This window comes from Pipistrellus hanaki (genome assembly GCF_964339955.1).
Source record: "Pipistrellus hanaki genome assembly, chromosome: 2".
NCBI classification, from domain to species: domain Eukaryota; kingdom Metazoa; phylum Chordata; class Mammalia; order Chiroptera; family Vespertilionidae; genus Pipistrellus; species Pipistrellus hanaki.
The window spans coordinates 30,772,679-30,798,334 of NC_140504.1; the positions used below are offsets into that span (position 1 = coordinate 30,772,679).

Below are 25,656 nucleotides of genomic sequence, written 5' to 3' on the forward strand. Positions count from 1 at the left end.
GGAACCGCCAACCTGTCCAAAGGGGAACCCATCCCAGGATGATGAGGATGAGGGCTACAAAGAGTGCAGGGCAAAGTTGGGGGGAATGTGAAGGTGGGTGACAACCAACGTAAGGCTGGGAAGGCAGTGGAGAACCAGGAGAACTCAGACCTGGAAAGTGGCCCTGAGATGGCAGAAAGTCATTGAAGAATACAGAGGGCAGCCACCTCCGGGTCCCTTGGGAAGACTGAATAGGGTAAAATGGACAGATGGATACTAAAGTGGTTATGGAGGTGAAAGCAAATATTTTTTCAGTGGGGAAACTTGGAAATGGGAAAAGGGAATTTGCCTGCAAGTGACTAGAATCTCTTGGGCAGCAGATTAGCAAAATAATACTTTTCAAACTCTACTATTGTAAATCTCAGTACTCAGGCTGCTGAATTTCCATCTGTTCCCCCTTGCTGAAACCAGGAAAAGAGCTAGAGTGCATTTTGAAACCTTGCACCTACTTCTAACAATCATGACATGTCTAGGGAAGGGTAAGTACTAAAAGAGGGTGGAAGAAAGACACTTCTCTAGAGAGATAGGAATTTTCCCCTAGGGAAAAACAGGGAAGTTGTAAGATAGTACCTGCCACCACAGAGAAAGAAGGAGTAGTTCCAGAAGCTTGGTTTTGAGAAATGGCCCTTCAGTTTTTAGGTGATATGAATTACCACATAAAGATAAACTGATTTATACTACCACCAAAGGTGCTTTGACAGAAATATTCTGACAAACCTGACAATTTAAAATTCAGCAGAATTAATTGGAGTGAAGATGAAACAGATGTTACAATGTAAATTTTATTAAGATTATAACTGTATGTATTGAGCAACACTTTCTTTGAATGAAAGAAAATATCATTTAAAGCTGTTTTAGGCATATAAAAGTTCAGTGAATTAAATTTATTTTTCCATTAAATACTTCCATTAATCCCTCACTATGTTCATCCTCTTCAAAATCAAAGCAAACAGAGACTGATTCATAGAGAAAGAATAATTGCTGAGCATAGTGGGATTATGTGAAGAATGACCTATAAGGTGTGAGGTTTGAAGCTTATAATTAATGGCACTTAGAATGGCTGATGTCTGGGAGTTATTACACAATAATACTTTATTATTTCAAATTAACCTAAAGAGAGCTTAAAAATACCCACCAGCATTTCTGGTTGGCAAATGGATTAATTGATCCTCAAATTTCACGCATCATGATTCCAATGGGAAATAGCTTCAGGATGGAAATTGAAGCTACAGATCTCAGCTTCTCCCCTCAGCTTTTAATTGTTAGGCATTGTTCTTGACTTTTCCTAACCTCAACTTCAACAGCATTTAGACAAATTGGTTAATGATATGGGTTACTAGGTCAACAAAATATGCATAACTGAACAAACTATATGCAAATCAAGGCAAAATTATTTGGGAATTAAATGATGCTTTCAAAATTGGATTATTTAGTGACATTCATTAATAAAGTTCTATGAAATCCTTAAATTTGGAAAAATAATTTAGTTTCTAAAATATTATCACTCTCTGCCCAATCTTATATCTCATTAACTGCTCATTTCCCATACTTAGACTTTATCAACTTTCTTCAACTTCCAGTTTACCCTTATCCCAGGAATGATTAAACATTTTCTTATCTGTGTGATATTGATATCTCCGCTTGTTATCACAATGACTCATACCTCTTCATTTATTTGTGTGTCTCCTTTCACAGACTGCAGATCTTTTAAGGATGGACTGTATCTTAGGCATTCCCATTACTTGGTAGACTGCCAAATACATAATATGTCTTCAAATTTTATTGTGTTGAAAAAAAGGAATGAATAAATGAAATGTAAAGAAAACTTTCCTGCATTTTGAAAACTAAAACTTCCCCCTTGTAAGTTAAATATATAATGAATTATCCTAATATCAAATGGCATCATGAATTGTCACTAATATAGAAGAAAGAGTTGGAAATTATTTTGATTCTATGCTCCTGTGGGACATTAGGAAATTCATTTATCTCATTTATTCTTATCTATTTAGAAAGGCTGATAATACCTATACTACCTATTTATCTTATCTACTATAACCTTGCTTTATGGTTAAGATAACTGAATAATTGTGTGCGTATGTGTGCATGTGTATGTGTATGTGTGTGTATGTGTATACTCTGGAAATTGTAAAGTGATATACATATAAATTTCCATTGCTACATTAATATGGCCACCCTCTAAAAAAAAAGGTCAGTTAGAGAAGACATATTCATCAATTTCACAGCCTGTTCCCCATTTGATGTTAGGTTTGAGTATATGAATCATACATACATTTTTCTAACAATTGGATACTTTTTTATGAGTATCTCAATCTCAATAAGTTTGAGATATTGATGGCCAAGATAGAAAATACTGATGTTTTTCTTCCTATTGTTTTTTCCTAAACTTTTATTACCCTAACTTCATTAAAATAAATAGAAATAAAGGAGGTACTTCTCATTCAAGTAAATTAATATTTTTATGTTCTACTCCAAAATTCTTCAAATTCAAATATTTATGTTTTAATATAATTAAAATCAGAACACAATTTTAATTTTGAAAAAAAAAATTTTATTTTAGTAATTTTGCTCTTGAGTATTTTTCCATGTTATTACACAACTCCTAGTGATGTTTATCAAGCATATTACCATGTTTTACTTAAATATTTACCTAAGAATTAGTTAAATATACTTACATAGAACTAATTTTGGAGGATTTTATTGCTCCTAATTCTGCTATTATAGCAGTCAATTACATTGCAAGGAGTGTCTTTCTAGGTTTTCTGTCTTTGTGTGTTAAAAATGTGGGTGTCCTAGCTTAGGCTCCAGAGATTCTGATTTAATTGGTTTGTGGGGACAGAGAGGCAGGCCCATGCACTGCCATTTTTAATCTGCCCTCTGAAGGGATTCTAGTGGGCAACCATGGGGAAAATCACCAATTCTGGTAATAACCAGAAATGTGATTTTAAAAAGATTTATTTCATAAAAATATTATTTTGATGTCAGTGTGAGGAATGGAGGACAATTAGATGAGAAGAGGGGAGTGAAGAGGTTGGCTGGCACAGCCAGGCAGCAGCCAAGAACTGATGTGGGTTCCTGTCAGGAATTCGGGAATTTCTGTACCTCCTGCAATTCCTGAATAAAGACTCATTGCTACCAGGTCCTCTGTAGTCTCAGTCTCTGACAGTACTTGGCTCTTCTGCTGTCACGTTTGCTCTGATCATACTTCACTGTACACCAAGCTACAGCTTTCAGTGTTGGTTCTATGGTTTCTAGCCAGTACTATTTCCCAGATAATCAGGGAAACCAACTCTTTTACTAGCAACCCAGAGTGTCTGCTGAGTGTTTTCTTTCATCTGAGTAGTAAAGAGGATTTTGCTAACTGCTTCCAAGTTGAATGCTTGTCATTACACTCTGGATGTAGTTCCTCGCTTCAGTACATAGTTCAGATTTCCTAAAGGATGAAATCAGCATACCTCAAGCCAGGGGCACCCTCACCCTCTATTGATCTACAAAACAGCAGCATTGGTTCTACCTGACACAGGTGGATAGAGGCTAACCACATCCTGGCATTATCCCTGTCTCTTGAGAAATGCATGGGACATTCCTTTACCCAAAAGCGATCCCCTTTGTTTTGGGGGGAGATATCCCAACTGACCATTTAATTTTAATTTAAAAAAATATATTTTATTGATTTTTTACAGAGAGGAAGGGAGAGAGATAGAGAGTTAGAAACATTGATGAGAGAGAGTTATCTATCAGCTGCCTCCGACACACTCTCCACTGGGGACGTGCTCAACCAAGATATATGCCCTTGACCGGAATCGAACCTGGAACCTTTCAGTTCTTAGGCCGACGCTTATCCACTGAGCCAAACCGGTTTTGGCTGACCATTTAATTTTTATTAACTTCTGAGCACTACGTCTTTCCTTCAGTATCCATACTCTACAGCTCTGAGTTCACCACCCTTCACAGTGAACAAGGACAAGAGGCTTGGATTTACACTAGGTTACAATCTCTGTGTAATTGGGTAGTGGCAGCAAGTTATTTGGGGTTTTAGTTGACTGAGCTGTAAAAATAGGAAAAATTAAATGTACTCTTCAAATAGGAAAAATACATATAAGAACTGAGTACAGAGGATGCACTCAACAAATGAGAGTTAACATTATTTTTGTTATTGTGACTATTAAATATTCGAAACTCCAAGAAAGCTGACAGAGCAAAGGAGTAGGTAAAAATGTTAGACTAACATTCTTTGGAACAGCCATATGAAATTCATATTTTAGGTATATTGAATTATACATATATTAAATAAATATGTATGTTAAATAGTATAAATAATTATACATTATATATCTTGTATTACATATTTAAAAAAGGGAGGTGGAAGAGGAAATGAGCAGAGAGAGCATGAAAAAATGAGAGAGAGAGTTTGTAGTGAGACTTTTCTTTTCTATTATTATTGTTGTTATTATTATTTTGTCTATTATATTACTTCCTAATCTACCTTTTGATATGTTTGGGAAGAGAGAGGATAGAGAAAGATTGGGCCCAGATTAGAAGTAAAAAAAATGAAAAAACATAACCATTGCATTAAAAAAGTTCATTTGAAATATAGATAGCCAAACTTAAGATTGATATTGAGTTGTATTTTAATTGATTTGTTTTAAATTTGGATTATTTTTAAAGCTGTTATGAAAGTCACCCAAAGTTCTTTCTAATTCAGTTAAGTACTGTAAATAAGTAATATCTTTCAATAAAATATGGTTGATTAATTAAATAGTAATAATCACATTATATCAGTGAATAAACCAAAAATAGGATCTTGATTTCCATTTTGCCATAGAGGACACAGAAATAAATTAGATTTAAATTTTGGTTAAATTTAATTAAAATTCAATTTAAAATCTAATCTAAAAATAATTTATTATAAAACTCCTTAACGGTTTTAAAAAGCATGATTGAAAAACATAATTCCCAAAACAGTTTATGATTTTAAATAATCTATTTAAAAGTCTATGATGTAAGGCAACCTCCTACTTAAGTTTCTCATTCATACCCACCATTAGATTAATTTGCTTAATGACAGACCTAGTTACAAAACAAATTCCTTTAGATATTTTAATTCTTAAGAAAAGGAAAAGAGAAGAGCACATCAAAGAACATTCATTGAATGCTACAGGATGATTGTTCAACTTTCAAAGGATCTGCTCTACTACAGTATAATTCAGCCCCATACTTCATAATTTTGTCCAGGAGAAAATTATGAGTGTTTTTTATAAAAAGGCTTTGGATGAAGGAAACATAAACATTTCAAACCACATGTTTGATCTTCCACTCTAGTAATGCTAATAAAAAAAGATTGTATTCTGATTTGACATAAACATAATGAACACATGCGAGTGGGCATGAGTTTTAGAATTCCTGTTGTCAAGAATAGTAAACTTCTGGAATCCTGTTTGAAAAACAGTACTATTACAATTTTTATGGCACTTCTCCAAGATAACTCAAAGACAGTAGGTACTAGTTCCAAGAACACATCTTCAAGTATTTTTATTACCCTTTAGGTAATGGACTTGGACCTGGGATCCTAAAGCAAATTTAAATTACTTTCAGGGTTTCTTACCATTTCCTCACTATCATATTCTTCTCCAATTGAAATACCATTCTTCTCTCTGAAGAAATTGGAAGCCAGGGTTTTAATAGTTGTGCTTTTCTCTTGGTCATATTACAATACATAGTTGGCCCCAAACAATGATATTCTTTTCCTGTCCTTGGCTGTATTTTTTTTCCTCTGAAAATACAAAAAAAAAACAAAACAAAAACAAAAACCACCATTTTTTCTATTATTATTAGCATTTTTCTAGATTCTGTCTCATTAGGTAATCAGACTGTCCCTTTCATGTTATTTTTTTTTTTTGTTCCCTTTCTGATGCTTTTAAATGAAGTTATCAGAAAATTGGCCAGACAATCATCCTGCTTTATTTTTTTTAGGTGCTTTTGTGGTTTTTAAATCTAGATTGTTACAGATAAAAGAATATTAGAATCATTCATACAAAACATATGAATTTTTCTTTTTAATTTGTTTCTTACACTTTCCAGCTGCATTATACAATGTGGCAATCAATAGCCATCTGTGGCTGTTGAGCTGTTGAAAAGGAATTATCCAAATTGAGATGTGCTCTAGACACCAGATATCCAATATGCACTCTAGATTTTTGTAACATTTGTATGGAAAAAAATTACAAAATATCTTGTTATTAATTTTTGATAGCAATTATATGCCAAAATGATAATATTTTTATACATTGGACTAAATAATATATAGTATTAAGTTTAATTTCACCCAACTCTTCTTAAAGTATATGCCAGAAAATTTTAAATTGCTTAGATAGCATACATTATGTTTCTATTGGGAATCATTGATAATTCCCAGAATACTTTAAATATTTTTAATTAAGTACATTAGCCTATTGCTGTAATAATCACAAATTTAGTGGCTTAAAACAATACAAATTTACAAATTTGCAGTTCTGAGAATCAGAAGCCTAATATGGGTTAGCAAGGGCAGCATTCTTTTTGGAGGCTCTATGGCAGAACCCATTTTCTTGCCATCTCCAACTCCTAGAGGCCACCTGCAGTCCTTGGCTTATAGCCATGTCTTCCACCTTTTAAGCCAACTGGGTCGCATCTTCAAATCTCTCTCTTCATCTATCTCTGCTTCTGTTATCACATTTCTTACTCTGATTCTGACTCTTATAAGGATCCTTGTGATTAGTCCCATCTCAAGATTTTTAACGTAAGCTCATCAGCAAAGTCTCTGTGCCATGTAAGATAACGTATTTACAGATTCCAGGGACATTTTTTATTCTGCTCACTGGATTAAGGATATTTAATGTTGTCAATTTTTAATGCGTTAATTTTAATTTTTAAAATTTGGCTTTGGTCAAATACTTTAAGAACAATGACACTTTTATACCAACAACCAAACCTAAAAGGATCAAGTTGGAAGTGAAATGGTGCAATACCTTCTCATGTAGTGATGGACTGAACTCTGTGTGATCTTATTAAATCAATCACTTGCTTTCTTGTTTTTCGGTGGTTTTTTAAATTTTATTCTTTCTGTTTAGCAAAAGGAAGTCTTTGGAATTCATACAAGAACTATAAAAGTGCAATTCTTTGAGCCGTAGTTCAAATATACTCTATTTGTTTTAACTATTAGTTTGAACCTACTAAAAACTAATTTCAGCTTTAAGGTATTTCTCATATTTTTATCAAACTTGTTAATAGTGAAAGTGTAACTTGTGAAGTGATTTAATTTATTGGATATAGCAAAAAATTATACTCCCTTTCCATCATATAATAGGTAAACTTTCTGTTATCAATGTTGTGACATAAATCTTGCTTTGAACTTCTGTGATATTACCTTTTCTGTGTAATCTACTTAAGCAACTGCTTTTAAAAATTACTATTTTCTTCTCTCCTAATATAACTTAGAAATAAAGGGTCACATTTTCATTTTTGAAAAAAATAACAAAATACTATTTATTAGCTTGTTTATCTCTAGGGAGATTTTAGACATATTTAGAGCCAAAACCATTTTGGCTCAGTGGATAGAGCATTGGTCTGCAGACTGAAGGGTCCCAGGTTCGATTCCGGACAAGGGCATGTACATTGGTTGTGGGCATATCCCCTGTGGGAGGTGTGCAGGAGGCAGCTGATTGATGTTTCTCTCTCATTGATGTTCCTAGCTCTCTATCCCTCTCCCTCCCTCTCTGTAAAAAAATCAATAAAATATATTTAAAAAAAGAAATATTTAGAAAAAAAGCCACAATACTTAGACTGAGGCTTATGATTTTTATAATGGATGGTTGGGAGGTTGAACAAATTCTTATGCATTAAATATAACATAGTCTTATCATTTTATAGTTTATGCTTAGATAATCAGAAATGGTTTTACTTACACGATGAAAAAGCAAGCTCTAAAACCAAGTACAAGGGAAATTCATTTTATTGAAACATTTGTGACATAGTTCTCAATTTGATGCAAATAATCACAATTTAAAGAGGTGATCAAAGGTCCTGAAAGAAAAATAAAAGACAGACATACCACAAACGTTCATACACACACACACACACACACAAACACACACACATACACACACACAAACACACACACACACACATATAGATCCACATAGATGCACATAGATCCATTCCTTTTGGATATGTCATTTAAAGATCTCCTTTATTTTATGTTTAGGAAATATGGAAGTAAATATTTTGGGACATGTAAATGTTTATTAAGTCATTAATCGAACAATAATGAAAATTCACGATAGTGTTTATTATTAGTTTATTATTAGTTGTACAACCAGCATGGAATCTTATCTAGAGGAGTAGCAAACCTGTGTCTGAGTCAGTAAGATGGTAATGACATTGGGATAACACTAAAAATTTCTTTTTCCAGATTTAACTACAGAACATTAATTTTCATGTGTTTTTTCCATAATTGTATGAGATTTTACAATATATTTTGCTAATACTAGGAACAGACTAAAACGAATATACAATGAATTTTAATGGATGGTATACAAGAGGATGGTTTTCTGTTTGTATTTATTCAGTACTAAGATTGTTTTCATAATTTACCTCATTCTAGACTAAGTGAAATGAACTAAAATCAATCATGGTAGGATGAAGTCAAAAGTAACTAACATGTCAACAGAATTTTCTATGAAATTACAGCCTTAGACGTTCAGTAAAATACTGTTAAATCTCACAGATATATAAAAACCTATATTTCAAAATAAGTAAAATATTCATAAAATAATAATGTGGTAAGCTATTAATAGCTAAAATATTTGGGGTTGAATATTTATATATTTTAAGTAAATAAATATTTAGCAATTAAGTATAATTGTAAATTATAGATGTAAAAAAAAAGAAAAATAAACCTATTCAGGCAGAAACAAAAGAATTCAAATGGCACCAATATTTGAAATTTTTTTAACAGTTAAAAATGATTTGAGATTATTTTTGAAATATGGATTTATTTCTGACTTAAGCTCCTAACTTAAAAAAAAAAAAAGTTTCAGTATCTCAAAACCAACCTTATTGCAAAAGCCCCGTTTCTCTCTGACAGTTTAATCCTAAAGTATCTAGTCTTAATCATTACTCCCTTGGTTTCCATTACAAGTCTTCAAAACATGAAATATAAAGATGTATCCGGTAAATTTAGCATTCAGGCAGGTGCTTTTTCCCAGCACATACCTGAAATACTCAGTACCGGTCAGGTGTTTTAAGCAGTCTTTTCTAATTAAGGAGGATTGTGTGAGCAGATTCTTCCCTGTGGAAAGAACCTCTTTGTAAACAGACACCTTTGCAGCAGGTAGGCCTTGCAACACTTTTTATTTTCATAATTCCCAATTGTCATTCATTTAGATTCAAGTCTGAGCACTTAAACTGAGGTTATATCAGGGGAGTTCTGGAGATGGTAGAGGGATATATTTCTCTAGGATTTGTTTTAGAAATCTGCTTTACAATAATTTTACATTATTTTTAATTTTTTTTCAGACATAAAACACCAGTCTTTCATGACACCCTAAAAATATTTACTACCAGATAACAGTTAATTGATTTGAACTGGTCATTAAAGATGTGCTCTTGTGTCAATTATCCCACTCCCCCCCAAAAATCATAACTCTCTTTTCATAAGACTTTTTTTGCACCAAAGACAGTAATTAAATACTTTTCTCATCTAGGTTTCAGTAGGTCCATGCCATTTCTTTACAATGATCCATTGGTATTAATTAATCTTTATTTTTGTTTGTTCAAAGCATACACACACACACACACACACACACACACACACACACACAAAATGGGGTGTGTAATCCTGCTTTCAGGTTTCACACAGCTAAGATTTTAGTGAAATAATCAAATTGGAATCTCATATCTCAAGTTTGCCAATCTTGGTCTTTTATTTCTCATTATTGTTAGTCATAACATTTTTTTTTTTACTTACATCCTCTATTAATTTCATTCTCTGAAAAGAGATTAGCAAGGCCATCAAAAAAAGATAATTTTTTTTCATGTGGCAACTAGTTTCACTCTTTGATTGTCATTCATTTATTAATCATTTGTACTTTGAGGGACACAAAGATTAAGAAATTTACTATCCTCTATGTAAAGTAAATCACCAAGGGAATGCATGAGCTTGATTCATATTTCATATTTATTCTCCTACTTCTCCTTCTTTTACTCTTATTCCTTCATCGACTACCTTAACCTTCAAACCAATTTGTACTTAAATACACTGAAAATGAATCTTCAGTTCTGTATTAGCATCAATCTTTTTTAAAAAATATATATTTTATTGATTTTTTTTACAGAGAGGAAGGGAGAGAGAGAGAGAGCTAGAAACGTCAATGAGAGAGAAACATCCACCAGCTGCCTCTTGCACACCCCCTATCGGGGATGTGCCCGCAACCAACCTACATGCCCTTGACCGGAATCGAACCTGGGACCCTTCAGTCCGCAGACCAACGCTCTACCACTGAGCCAAACCGGTTTCGGCTAGCATCAATCTTTTAAAAACATATATTTTAGCCGAGACTGGTTTGGCTCAATGGATAGAGCGTCGGCTTGGGGACTGAAAGGTCCCGGGTTCGATTCCGGTCAAGGGCATGTACCTTGGTTGCGGGCACATCCCCAGTAGGGGGTGTGCAGGAGGCAGCTGATAGGTGATTCTCTCTCATCGATGTTTCTAACTCTCTATCCCTCTCCCTTCCTCTCTGTAAAAAATCAATAAAATATATATTAAAAAATATTTTATTGATTTTTTTTTTTTTTACAGAGAGGAAGGGAGAGGGATAGAGAGTTAGAAACATCGATGAGAGAGAAACATCAATCAGCTGCCTCTTGCACACCCTCTACTGGGGATGTACCTGTAACCAAGGTACACGCCCTTGCCCAGAATCAAACCTGGGACCCTTGAGTCCACAGGCTGATGCACTATCCACTGAGTCAAACCGGTTAGGGCTCTAATTTCCAATCTTTAGTATGGATAGTAAAATGCCAATTCAAAGTAACTACTAACTATTTATAATCAACAAATTAACTTATTTAATGGCAAAATAAGGGTTTATAGTGGTGGTTTTAAAGCCAGCTCTCCTAGGAATTACTTTGTGCTTTGCCCAGGAGGTGGTTTTCAATAGTAGTTGTTGAAAGAATGTCAACTTCTCCAAAAATTTGGAAGTATTACATCTACTTCTCCCCCTTTGTCTACTCTATCATCAAAGGAAATTAAATTGTCCTCTGACTCTATCACAAAGCTGCTTTGGTTATTGCTCAGGAGCACTGTTCAGAATGATTGAAAATGGGTTGTGTGACTATTTGTCCAGGCATCTTGCCTGAGTTCAGCATGCTTTGGGTGTTATTACCTACTAATCTATTTTATTTCTGAGATTGGACTCTAAAACAGAATTATACTTAAATATTTGGTATGTGTTCCTATTTTTCTTTAATTATAAAACATAGTATTTAGTGAATTTAGAGATTCCCAGTTTTCATATTTTATATAAACAAAGCCTCCCCATTTGCATTTTAAATATTCTGGAAGAGTTATTTGTGTTGTAGTTTGGCTTAGGGCTATTCTGGCTTTTGGTGGTCTCTATTCTGGCAGGGAAGTCTCTGAACATGGTCAGAACTGAGCATAATCGGTGCATTGCCTATTTTACAAATCCAGAGGCCCTGCTGTCACTATACATGAGTTATTATATGTGAGATCAAAGGATAAATACAAGATGGAGCAAATTGAGGGTTACATTTTACCCCCTATTTCGATCACATTTTTCTCATTTTGGTGGTGATTTTTGCTTGCTAGCTGAATATTTTTATATCCATTTTAGAAATAAAAAAGCATCTACCCATTTCTACTTCAGATTTTTAAAATCTCTGTATTGAAGTCACATCATGATTTTCCCAAATTCCTTACTGTTTTCTTCACTTCTTCATATACTTACTCTAATTAAGAAAAAAATTCTAAGAGGATAAGGGCTCACAGAAATCATTTGGCTTAAATATTTCATTTCAATGAAATAATTCAGGCATACAAACAATTTATATATAATATTATAAACCTCTGTGCACTCAAGATTCAGCCTGAAAAATAAAGCACTGAAAATTTGGCTCAAAAAAATCACTGTGATGCCTTCTCAATTTCATTAGACTCTATTCTTCCCAGACATAACTTCTACCCTGAACTTCATGTTATTATTATGATGCATGTGTATACACTTTAGCCACATGTACAAATGCTCAAAATAATACATATAATTATTTTGTATGTTTTTAAAACACAATTTACCTTTTCTGCAACCTGCTTTTGTTGTCGCTGCTTCACATTACCTTTTCGAGATGAATCTGCTTTCACTCAAGTAGCTTTAGTGTGTTCTTTTTTCTTATTATTGCATTTACTGCATTGTTACAGTGTGCGAATAGTCTATAAATTACTTACTTTTTAAACCAAAGGCATTTCAATTATTTCCTTTTTTTGTTTGCTTGCTTGTTTTCCCAATAATTCTGTAATGGGTATTTTCTTTTCTTTTAAAAAAATATATTTTATTGATTTTTTACAGAGAGGAAGGGAGAGGGAAAGAGAGTTAGAAACATCAACGAGAGAGAAACATCCATCAGCTGCCTCATGCACACCCCCTACAGGGGATGTAATAGATACCAAGGTACATGCTTTTGACTGGAGTTGTACCTCGAACCTTTCAGTCAGCAGGCCAATGCGTTACCCACTGATAAATCAGTTAGGGCTGTAATGGGTATTTTCTATACATGGCTGGAGATGTATACAAGTGTAGAGAGACTGGACTTTAGGGTATGCAAATCTTCAAATATCACTAAATTGTTTTCTGAAGTTGTTCCTATTATATACTCTCCATGGATACTCCACATCCTCATCAATATTTTGTATTATTGGACTTACCAAACTTTTGCCAATTTCATAGTTGTGACATGATATCCCATCATTTTAAATAGCATTTCTCTAACAACTAGGGAAATTAAATACCTTTTTCGTATGTCTACTGGACATTGCGAATTTTCTTCTATCAATTGACTGTTCTTCTTTTCGGCTCATTTTTTCTCCCTATTATTTTTTTTTGTAGATTTATAAGAAAGCTTTATGTACTAACCGTTCTTTGGTTGTACGTATAACAAATATCCTCTCTCAATCTATGCATTGATTTCTTTGATGTAAATGAATTTTTCATCTTTTAAAAAAATTTATACTAACACTGTAGCACCTATTTCAAAAGATTTCAGTATATCTCCACATCAGAGATTTTGCAATAGGGATTTGCTGTAACTGATGAATATATTACTTCCCTCAGGTTCCAGTGAGAGAAAAGAGCTGTAGATTACTGATTTAGAAAGAAATTACCACATTAGGTAAATTCTAGGATTTTTTTTTTTTACATTTTAACACTACTAAAATTGGGATGCACCTTAATATTAATAGTGTCAGATTTTATGAAAGACAGTAATGCTCAAGAAAAATAACAATTGGTTCTCTCTCTCTCTCTCTCTCTCTCTTTCTATCTTTGATTTTAATATATATAAAATTTGGGGTCCTGCTTTAATTACTTAATTTTACTATATTAATGTTGTTTAGCCCTGAGCTTATACTTACTCTCCTCTTTGAAATACTCACTCTCCTCTTTGGAATAGTCTGAAATTGGGATATTTACTTTACAGAGACTATCAAAGTGGTGTACCACTTTTCATCTTAATATGTCACATTTAATATTTTTTTTTCTTTATGGACTTCACTTTTTATGTCTTAATGTTTAATAGACCCTTCTCTTCCAATCTGCCCCCAATCATTAGTTATCTTTTTAAAAATGTTGTTAAACTTTTCTCTGCATCTTTGAGTTTTATTCTACCACAAATACATATTAAGTGTGAAGTGGGGAGAGCTAGTATTATAATATTTTATATATCTAACTTATTGTGTGAATAATTATTTGCACTGTTCCCTAATGCCACCTATTTATCAAGTTTCTATAAATTCATCAATATATTGCTGAGCCCATTATTGTAATAAGCCGTTTTGTATTTCTGAAGCAAGGCTACATTGCTTCAATTGCTATTATTTTATAATAAGCCTTAATAGTTCATATGGAAATTCCCTATAACATGTTCTTTAAAATTGTATTGACAAGTTTTGATCCTTTGCTTTTGCAAACATTTTAGAATTAACTTCCAAGTTCTATGAAAAATTATAGTGGTATTTTTATAATATTACATTCATTTTATAGATTAACTTACAGTATTGAGTCTCCCATCTAGAAACAGGTATGTTTGTTCATTTATTTGGGTTTACTCTTTGATTTCAATAATTAAGTATGGGCTCAAAACTGCTATCACATAACTAGTTAATAGCGAAACTAGTAGTAAAAGGAATGTCTTTTGACTCCTTAACAGCTCCCACACTCAAAAGGCTTAATTACTTAGTCAGTTAAGTAAAAGACCTTGGAATCCTTGCAGTTTCTGCGCCCACCAGTGTGAAAAAGGATCCAACTTGCCGAGTTTACTAGGCCCTTGATGATCAGAGTGCGGTCAGAGGACTTGTTAGAAATGCAGAATCTCTTTCCTTCCTTGGTCCTACACAACCATAATCCTCATTATTAAAAGATTCATGGGTTATCGGTAGGTACAGTAAGTCTGGGAAGTATAACTTACCAAAAAAAAAGAGGCCTAAAATGTATTGTATAGGCTCATTTTATCTAAAACCTGTCAAAATGGTAGTACCCTGTTTCCCTGAAAATAAGACTGTCATATTAATTTTTTCTCCCAAAGTTGCGCTAGGTCTTATTTTTAGGGGATGTCTTATCTTTCCATGCGCTAGGTCTTATTTTCGGAGGATGTCTTTTTTTCGGGGAAACACGGTAGTAAGCTTGAGGTCCTTGATTTGCAAAGGGTTCAGGCAAGAAACACTGAGGCCCATATAATGACCCTTGGCCAATGCTCTTCCACCACAGGCTCACAGCAGCCATAATCTGTTTTGCTGAATGAACATCTAAAGTCCAAAATGAGAAGTGTTGGTGTAACACACACACACACACACACACACACACACACACACACACACACACACTTCTTTGTTTCCTTTAAAGAAAGATACATATTTCTTTTTTTATTGTTTGAAGAATTACAAATAGTAGTACATATGTCTCCTTTTTCCCCCTATTGACCTACCCCCGGCTCCCCGCCCCCCCCCATATGCCTTCACCTGCCCACCCTCTTGTATCCATTGTTGTATCCATTGGTTTTGTTTATATGCATGCATACAGGTCCTACCCTTGATCTCTTTTCAGCAGCCCCCCAACCTCCCTTGCCTTCCCGCTATAGTTTGACAGTCTGTTCAATGGTTCTTTATAACTATTTTCTCCCCATTACTTTGTGAAAAAATCTTGCAAGATACATATTTCTTTAAAGGAAACAAAATGTTGAGTTTTTCTAGGAGTAGTATATTCAGGAAAACTGAAGCTTCTTTGGATATCTAGTTATTCAAGAAACAAATGCACTTGCTTTGAAATCAGTGGCTGTCCCATTGGGGAAAATTATGTAGAAAAAAAGATACTGGGGAGGAGACAAGCACAGAAAATTCAGTCTTTAAAGTAAAACAAAAAAGATCAGACGATTTTTTTTTCAAGTAATCATATACTATTCATGTTAATCTTCATTCAGCCTTCTTGTTTAGCTATAGCAGTCAGTTATATACAAGGCGGGGTGGGGTGGGGGGGATGATGAAAAAAAAAAAAGGTGAGGAGAGGGGATTGGGAAAGTGAGAGATCCCTGCAATATCCCATCGAGCCACTAGGGGTATCTTTGTACCATTTTTCATCGGCACTGATTTGAAGTAGAAACCTATATTAGGGGAAAACCAGGGTCCTCGGCATTTTTTGCGAGCAGTGCACCCAGAATCCAAAAAAGATTTTTTAAAAAGAAGAAAGAACGAAAGAAAGAGACCACAGTTCTTTCGGTCACCCGCACAGGGCTACGAATCTCTCTCCTCTGTTGGACATCAGACCCGGGGATTCATTTTTTTGAGGTCAATTTCCAATCGAGATAAATCTATTGGATTTAGTAGGATTATCTGATTGCAGCTGAAAGAAGAAGTAACGCTGTTTGATCATTTGTGTCTCTTGCCTGATGGTCGGATTTCCATGGAGGCGGCTTTGGGTCCCCAGGATTCCGGATCCCCGTTGCAGCTGGAGAGAAAAAAGGATCAATCGGCACGTTTTGGAAGTGTCCGTGGGTGAATAAAAAAAAAAAGAGAGAGAAAAGAAAAAAAGAAAGAAAAAGAAAAAAAGGAGGGTAGAGGGGCGCGATCCTGGGGTTGCGGCTGCTTAAAGAAGAAAAAAAAAATATATAAAGGAAGCATCTTGAATTCTGAAACAATATTTCTGAATATTTCGGAGGGGGGGTGGTGGTGTGCGTTTGCTTCAAGATTCCAAAACAAAAAGGGGGACTGGAAACTGGTAAATACTTTGACGGATTCCAGCCTGGATTGGAAGGCGAAGTGCTGTAGAAACTGCCTCCTTGAAGGATCGGAAGGGGACTGGGGGAGAGGAGGGGTCCCCCTCTGTGGCTGTATCTGGCTGAGGGTAAGTCTGGGGCTCTTTTCCTAGGAGGGGGCTGCCGGGGCGGTGAGCTCGCTCTGCGCGGAGGGAGGAAGGTGCTGCGGACGCGGCGCCTGTGACATGGGGAAGGGATGCGGGAGGGGGGGGGGGGGGCGTGCAAAGCCGCCTCCCGCATCTCAGGATGGATAGAGCTCAAACACCCCGTTTTGTGGCGCCGGTGGGGAAGCCGAGCCGCCCCTCCAAGCTCTCAACTTTTCATGGAAAACCTTTCCGCTGGGAGATCCCTTTTGGATGCTGCGCGTTCTCCTAGCGATACTTTCAGGAGGAGAGGAGGCTGGGGAGCCTTGGAAAACCTGCATGTGGAGGGGGGAAGCCCAGGTGACAATTGCGGCTGGCTCCCGGGTTTCCACGGTTGTTTGTGGCTTCTCAGGGAATGTTGCAGATGGAATTGGCCCTTTTTCGCATTGTGTCTCTCCCGCCCCCCCCCTCCCCCTTCCCCTTTCTTCCTCCCCCATCACTCAGCCTACCACCACCAAAGGGTTACAGGGTCGCTGCATGGGATAGAGACAGAAGTGAGTGGCTGGCCACACAGGCTGTCTTGTAATTCACTGGCACGACTTTGCAGATGAGGGTCCGGGGTAACTTTCTGGAGTCGGAGGAGCCCTGGAAGGCGCTGCAGCCTGCCTGCCTGGGGCCCCGGCTGGGAGTGCGCCAGGAGGCAGCTGCATTTCTGATGCATCCCTCCCTGCCCTGCCGGCCTGGCCGCTGCCTGGCTCTCCTTCCTCAAGGAGCGCAGCGCAGCGCTCCATCCCATTTTCTTGCAGCAGAATCCAGGGCAGTTTCTCTTTTTAAAGCATTATTTTGCACCTCGAGAAGTAGAAGTAGCTCGTTTTTATTTGCAGAAGGAAAATGCGTTTTAGCAGATATCATTCAAATTCATCACTCAAGGGAGTGAATATTAATTGAGTTTGGAAACTAAAAGTTGGCTTTGGAATCAGGGAAAGCAATATTATTCTAAACCAGTTTTGGAAGCCACATAGGTTTGGAACAATAACATAAAAAAACAACAACAAAAAAACAAACACCCAGATCCATTTAAAATATGTACCTGGCTATAGAGAGATGCAAATAGGTTAATGGATATGTTAAGGATCACCCCCATCCTTCTGACAGGAAGCAATATAATTTTAGTTGGCTTTTTTTTTAATGGAAGGGCAATTTACATTTTAAACCTTCAGACTTTCACATGCATTAGAATAAAACGGAGAGAAATACTCCTTAAACTATAAAATAATGTGCTATGTATATTTTAATCTTTTGAAGAAAAGCATCAGATATCTTTTTCAGGGGTTTCTGTCTACAGATTATGAAATGTACGTAGATACATTTATGGCTTTAGCACGGAAGCCTCTCCATTATTTGTGAACTCATTAGAAGGCAACTCCTCAATGTCATCTGAAGCATTCATCCTGCCAGTACTTACCTCAGGCATTCCAGGTGCACCCTGCCTTCTGGCATTAAGAGGGGAGCCTCGCCAAACTTTCTTCCTGGATATGTGTGTGTTTGTGTTTCTTAAATCTAAATCTTGAGACAAGAACATGTTATTTCTTTTTCTCTTCTTTTTAAGATGAAATAGCAAAATATATAACTTGCCTCCCAAGGATTTGGCTGGGGAAGTTAGTTTTTTTATTTCTGCAGACTTTGTGTAAGCTTGTCTCCAAATGATAGAAATAGCAAGAAATCGTTTCTGCAAGCCCAGGGGTTAGTTTGAAGGAGGTATCTGAGTGGCTAGGTTTGCCTTTTATTTTGCACAGCTGAGTCACATGATTTCTTGTGCAGTGTGAGCCAGAAGAAAGGATGTTCTGTGTATTGGTACATTTCTAGCTGCTGATTCTAGCTACACAGTCCATTAAAATTTAACACCTTTCAGAAAAATTAAATCAATAAAACAAGGCAGCTAGTAAATAACATATTGAATGATAATGTTAAATAAATAGTGAAGGTGAATAGGAGAGAGTCTGGGATTTCTCTTTTTAGGCCAAAAGATAATGTAATGTTGATATGAAAGTAGATGAAGAATGTGTAACATGAAAAAGGAGGTCCTTTTCAAAGTTAATTTGCATACTTTGCAATCTTTGAGCCAGGGATCATGGCATGTCCTAGAGTGCTAAAGAAGAAAATTCAGCTTCAAATGCCTTTTCTTGTTCGAACAATATTTTTCTCTCTCAAGAACAGTCAGTACTTCCTACTCCCTCACTCTATTCTCTTTTGGCAGAGGGAATGAAAAGGGGGAAACTTTGGCCTACCCTTTGATTTTTGCAAACAGTTTCTATGCAAAACTTTGGTGAACTTTGTAGGTGGTAAATTCACTTTGGAAGGTCAATAGCAATGGAAATAAACAAAACTACACGCCATAAAAGTTTTTAAAACTGCAGCCAGTAAGCAAAGAGCAAGGTGCCCCTTTACATAAAGGTTCTCCATGAATAGAGGAGAGAACATTTGCATTGAAAACCTTGCAGTTTTCAGTGCAGAGAACTATTGAGAAACCTGAAGAGTTCACTTAGAAAATTACGTTTTGCTCTACAATATGCATATTTTTGTTCATGATTATTAAAAAAAAAACAACCAACCAACCAAACAAAAAAAAAAACATGTTGGCTTTTAGCTGACCCAATTTTGCTACACCTAGCACTGAATGTGGTAGTTTGGAGTAAAGGCATGGAAGCTCTCAATGAGCCCTCAAAACTGCAAGCACAGTTTCTAATGTATGTGACAAGAAATGGCATTGGATTCCCCAAAACTGGAGAAATGAGTGTTTGATTTACTGGAGCTTCACTTGACAGCTGCACCTGTCCCTCAAAAGCCTCCCATGTGTTCCAAGTGGCCTAACATTCAGGGGGAGATAACACATTTGCTGTAGCTTCCTTTGACTTTGAGCTGATTACGTACAGTTACATGCTATTCTACATGAACTATTTTTTAAAAAATTAAATTACTGCACAATCCACTGAAAGCAAAATGAAAAAGGCAGTCTTTTTTTTTTTTTTTTAAACGATTTGTAGATGTTTAACAAATGGCATCCTCCATGCAAACCTCTCATCTCTTTTGCTCTGTTGAGAATGCAAAAAAGTTCAGCTTTCAGTTCACTTAAAATTTTAACTTTATGAATATCTCAAATTTGCAAAGCCCATAAAAACGGAAAACAACAAAATAGTGAGCGCTCATGATGAATCCGGGAGTGTCATTGTTAATGCATTTTTCAAAGATAATTTGAAATATTCTGAGGGAGCTAACCGCTTAATCTTATGGGATGGCAACATTCTCCAGTATTTCTAAGAATGATTCCTTAACAGTAACAGGTTTGGCTACTTTTGCTTTGTTGTTAAAGAAATCACATTGCCAATGTCAACTACAGCTCTGATGCTATGAATTAACCCTGCCTTTAAGATTCCCCTCGCCCCCCTGCCCCCAAACCTATACCTTTTTGGCAGCAAACCTCTGTGAAAGGAAGATTGCCCACTCTACACTTCACTGAAGTCAGAGAAAACTAGTAAATCACTCCAGACATTTGAAATGATTAAACATTAAACTTTTGGAGGGGGGTTTACACGAATTCTTTTTATGACAGTCAATATAATCTCTTCTGTGCCCATTTCCATTGCATGTAAGAGAAATTCTAGTCAATGGCAAAACGCTTTACTGCTGCCATTACTGCAGACTTTATGGATCAGAGATGTGTCAGCATGTTAGCTTTCTCAGTAATGCCTCTTTTGTGTGAAACCTTATGGCCCTTGCAGGCACTCTCATTCTGACACTCATAAAACGCTCAAGTCCCCGTATTTATTATTTAATTTTCTTCCTATAGATAGCAACAGAGCACTTCAGTCAGTTTATGAATGTGTAGCCAAAAATTGACAGGCGAGCGTGAATGGGACTAACGAGTTTCGATAATACACATATTAGGAACCTCTAAAGGAAGTTTAATTAAGAAAAACAAGTTGAGCATGAAATTCATTTTGGAACAAATAGAATCTAAGTTACCCGCTACAGATGTAAAATAAAAAACAAAACAAAACAAAAAAACACAGTGATGCATCCCAGGAAATAAAGTTCCAGGCTGAGACTCAGATCTACTCAACACAGTTGACATCTTAGGACCCGACTTTAACTTGAGGAGCTTGGGTTAGACTTATGAAATAGAAGGACATATTTTTTTTATAGTGTTTTCACTTTTATCTGCTTCTGTAGCAATTTTTGTTTAGTATTTTAACTATATATCTAGTCACACGTTTTGTACATAAACTTGTTCCCTTGAGACCAGCCAGACAGGAACCTCTTCTTTCTCTATAGTCTGCCTTTCTAATACCACCTGTGTCTGCAGTTAGAGCGACCTGCTGAAGCCCATGTCATTGCTTTGAGTGTGCTGTAAAGGGTGTTTCAATAAGAAACGGGTTTATCTATCTTTTACCTGCATCTATAATTCTGTTTAATTTTTGGCATAATCAAGTCGGTTTATTTATATTCGTTTGCTTGCTTATTCATTTGGTAGTGGCAATGTGTTTAGAGGGGCAAAGGTAGAGAGGGGATAGAATACCAAGAAAATAGTTTCCTAGAATGTGTTTTTTTTTGTTTGTTTGTTTGTTTGTTTTTTTAACATTTTTGTCTGTATCTAAATAACATAGTAAATTCCAAAAAAGAATGAAAAAGTCGGAATAATATGGAGGTCTTTAGTACATGTTTTCAAACTCTGCCTTTTCAGAAACATCCAACTGATGTACAACTTATTCCTGATGCAGATGTTTGGCATTACTTATGTGTACCAGTAGTTTTTACTCCCTTGACACACCCACTGAATGTTGAGTCTTCAGAAAAAACAACAACACAGGTTAATTTTAATATTTCAGCATGAATTGAAAATTCTTGTGGCCTTAAAAATGTTTTGATGAATATATTTTTATTGTCATAGGAGGTACTTACTATTCTTAGAAATTCAACAAGGTCATGTATGAAATCAATGGGCATTGATTTGATAAAAATTAACTTGGCCTTGTAACTATAATTTCCCGCATAGGACAATCACTTCTCTTATGACAGAACCGACAGTGATTAGTACATATGACATGGACCAACAGTTTTCACAAAATGTGTACCTGAAAGTGATATGTGAGTCATTTAATAGTTAACCATAACACTGGAAGGAATAAAGATTCACTTCAGTAACCATTATGTTTCAAGTAACTGCATCTGCCATTTTTAATTTACATCTATATTACTTAGCTGTCCAAAACTTTACATACAGGTGACAATGTTATCTATCCTTTTTCTTGGGTAAAGAAAGTCACCAGTTTCATTACCTCTTTAACTGTGCCAAGTGTTCTAATCTAATGTATATGCTACTATGATACTGATAACGAAAGTGCCTATTATTTAAAGCTGTGGTCTTTAAATAACATCTGAATATTAAATGAATATACAATGGTAAAATATTGTATGTAATGAAACAATATTGTAGTAGCAATGATGGCAGGGATTTCTGTCGGGTTTCTCAGAGCTGTGTGTTTCTCACTAGCAGGTAGAACAGTGACTGGCACATTCCTGGTGACCAAATAAATACTTGTTAAATGAATCAAGAGACCTGGCTCTAGCCTTGCTGCTTGTTACCCTTTTGCTTAATAATTGGTTTCTTCATTTCTGCTTTTAACTTTTTTTCTTAAATAAATGATTTCTTATTTGAATTGATAAACATTTTGAAGTTTTGTGCAAAACCCCCAAAGTAGAAAGGAATATATTTAAAAGATTGCATTTTAACCAGACAAATAACAATTAACATTTTTAGTGAGCTTTGTACAAAGTTTATTTACCTTATTTAGATAGATTATTTTATCAAGACTTACAAGTGTAATATAATTATTTCTGGTCATAATTTACCATTAGAATTATTTTCTGTCATGAAAAAATGTGATATTTCAAGGAATTTGGAAACACTAAAAATTATTTCAAATACTTAGAACTTGGACAGTAAGATCTAAAATATAATGAAGGTTGCTATTTTGATCATTATTTGTGACTTAAAAATATTTTTGAAACACTTTATGATTCCCAACTCTCTATTCGTTAATTTTATTTAAATGGTGAATTCATCTAGCAATTCATATCCCATGTGTATATTAAATCCTTGTGAATAACTATTCATTGGTGTTCCGTTACACAAATGGCCCGTGAATAGAACATTGTTTTGAACCTTGCCAGTATTAGCACTGGTAGAACTGTAATATGAACGGCAATAAGAACGTGGATATCTGAGGAAGATTACCAGTGCAATATTCTTTAGCCTTTGGGGCACTGGTTGCGCTCTAAGCCATGTCAGGAATGCCAGGAAGCCATTATTGTTGTTTGGTGCCTTATGTGAAAGGAGTTGGTGGTTTTAGTCCAATTCCTAGTAGACACTTACTTCTTAAACAATAGCCACTATAGTATTTGCCAATTCCAGCAGAAGCCTGGGAGTGAATGGACACAAAAGTGTAACTACCATGTCTCTGCTAATCATCCTCCAAGGGGTCAAGATTGACACACCCTGGCATAGGGCCATACTGAGAAACTTAGCACTGCTTCTGCCAAAGCTGTAGCTATTCTCTGGCAATAAGGGATTTTTTAAAAAGAGGACTTAAATTAAGCAGGGCGCCAGGATCAGTGATTCTCCACTATTCCCAGGCACAGCAACTCACTAGAAACAAAAATAAACTTAAATAGTAGACACTTACTTCTTAAACAAAATTGAGAGTTTAGAACTGCTGTTAGGTTGTGCTATCTTCTCTATAAAGACACTGGCAGACATATTCAAGTTGCCTCTGCAACTTGTGACCCAAAGGTTGCCCCTTTCAGACCAAAAGCATCAATTTAACATCAAGGGAAATAATCAACTCTACCTGGCTGTTGCTCCTAAGCTCTTGAGTGATTCTTCGTTTTCTTCTGGGGGATCACAAGGATGCCGATTGGTTTTCAAAATGCTTCCTGCAGTAGTTTACACATACAGTAAAACTCTTGCCCAAGTTTTTTAAAAAATAACATAAAAATTCAACTTTCTGTTTTCTTGATTCCTGCCCCTCACCCGGTTTCACCTTCTTAATCCTTGGCAGTCAAGACTTCTAAGTACAGTCAAGATTGAACAATTCATATTTGGAGATTCTATCTGAGGGTAGGTTCATAGTCAATGAAAAGTAAACCTTATTGCATATAGTTAAATGTTAAATGACTTTTCAGCTGCTCCCTGAGAACAAAACAAATAAGACACTCTGATTTTTAGCCTGTTACAGAATTTACCAGGTGACTGAAAAATACACAGAAGTACCGGAAGTTACAGGAAAACCCCATTTATTTCCAGATATGCTAGTACCGTGACTCAGGGGAGCCTGTTTCCAAATCCTGAGCCAACCAATATGGAGGAAGCTTTCTCTTTATAGCCTTTGGTTTCTTTGTCCCCAAAATATGGATCAGACTTCCAGACCTTTCTCTGGCTTTGCAAAAAGCCCTGTGTGTTGGGATGGGGGATGTGAGACCTCACCTAAAGGCCTGGCCTGGCATCAGAGCTAATAACCCCCTCCAGGGATTGTGTATTATTCAGTTTTATGGCCTCTATAAAATGTGAGTAGGTAAATAGGTAACACAAGACCAGACAATTAAGGAAGGGGCAGTGACTAGCTAGACTATAGGCTAATAGGAATGTGCATTAGGGATACTGATTAACTAGGTGCAGAGTCAGGCTGTTGGTCCCCCCCCGCCCCCCCCTCCCAAAAAAAAAATGTTTTATTTTCCTCATCAAGCTTGCCATTAGTTGTAATGATGGTCATAGTAGAAATTCACTTGTGGAATGTAAAAGGAAAGGCTATCACTTTGGTATGTTTTCCTTGCATTGTGTAAAAAGCTGTCATGGTATCTTAAAATCTTACTTTTTTTTTTTTTTTTTTTTTTTTTTTTTTTTTTTTTTTGCCAAACAATAATGGCATTAGCTGCCAATCTATATGGATACCCACGCACACCCCTGTGTGAAGAGTTTTCAGTGTACTTTAATTTGTTTCCCCTGTTTCAGCCCCTCTTGCTCCGACTCTAATTAAGATAATACCATCGTCACAGAGGTCAGTCATCACAAGTATAGTTTTAAAAATCCAAGGGTAGGTTTATTTGACGAAAAGTAATAATGAATAAATGAAATGTTTCCACTTATTTGTATCAAGAAATATTTCCTGATGACCTCCTACAATGTAATGATTTATTCTGGGGAAGGTTACTCAAAATCAACAGTTCAAAAGTGATAGCCTCTTTTTTTTGAAGAGAGAGGCTAATTTGATCATGTAATCTTTATGATTATAATTCTTCTCAGACTTGGGATGTGATCTCACATTTTCCCTAAAATGGCATAGAAATTATTGACTTGTCCTCTCCTCTCCAACCTGTTGTCCACTCTTCTTTCAAGTCACACTGGTCTCTTTGTTGTTGGAAAGTCTCTGGTTTCACAGTATCTGGGTCTTCCCCTGCCTCTGTCTGGCTCACTCCATCCTCTGGTCCTTACCTGCCAATTCCTACTCAACTTTCAGAACCCAGTGTATAGATCACTTCTTCAGGATCACATTCTCACTACAGATCCATTAAATCTTCCCTCAGAGCACCCTGCATTATCCTTTTTGGCAAAGCATTTATGACCAGATAGTTATTTGTGTAATTGACTTACATAAAGTTTGTCTTCCCCATTGAACTCCAGTATCCATGCAAATTAGCACTATTCCTTTGTTATTCTTAAGTTGCTTCCTACTAAATAGTGTAAGGATGAAGAGGGAAGCTGAGTGTATATGTTGCTGCGATTAAAAACTAAGATAGGTTCAGTTACAGGAGCAGTAACACATGCTTTAGGATCTTGGGGAATCTGGAAAGCATGTACTGATCTTTGAGTCAGGCCTTGAGGAATCCT

At 35.8% G+C, this 25,656-nt stretch overlaps 1 protein-coding gene across 8 annotated transcripts in view; it reads left to right on the forward strand.

Moving 5' to 3' along the window:
* Positions 1–25,656, forward strand: part of NLGN1 (neuroligin 1) — an 806,764-nt gene that overhangs the window by 118,901 nt on the left and 662,207 nt on the right. For 6 of the 8 annotated variants that reach the window (XM_084874158.1, XM_084874161.1, XM_084874162.1 and 3 more), the window contains exon 1: positions 15,948–16,718. The exons of 1 other annotated variant lie outside the window; for it this stretch is intronic. The gene's annotated coding sequence lies outside the window, so the exon portion shown is untranslated. Of the gene's footprint in view, positions 1–15,947; positions 16,723–25,656 lie in introns of those variants that run through there. One more of the 8 variants, XM_084874159.1, reaches the window with a different exon arrangement.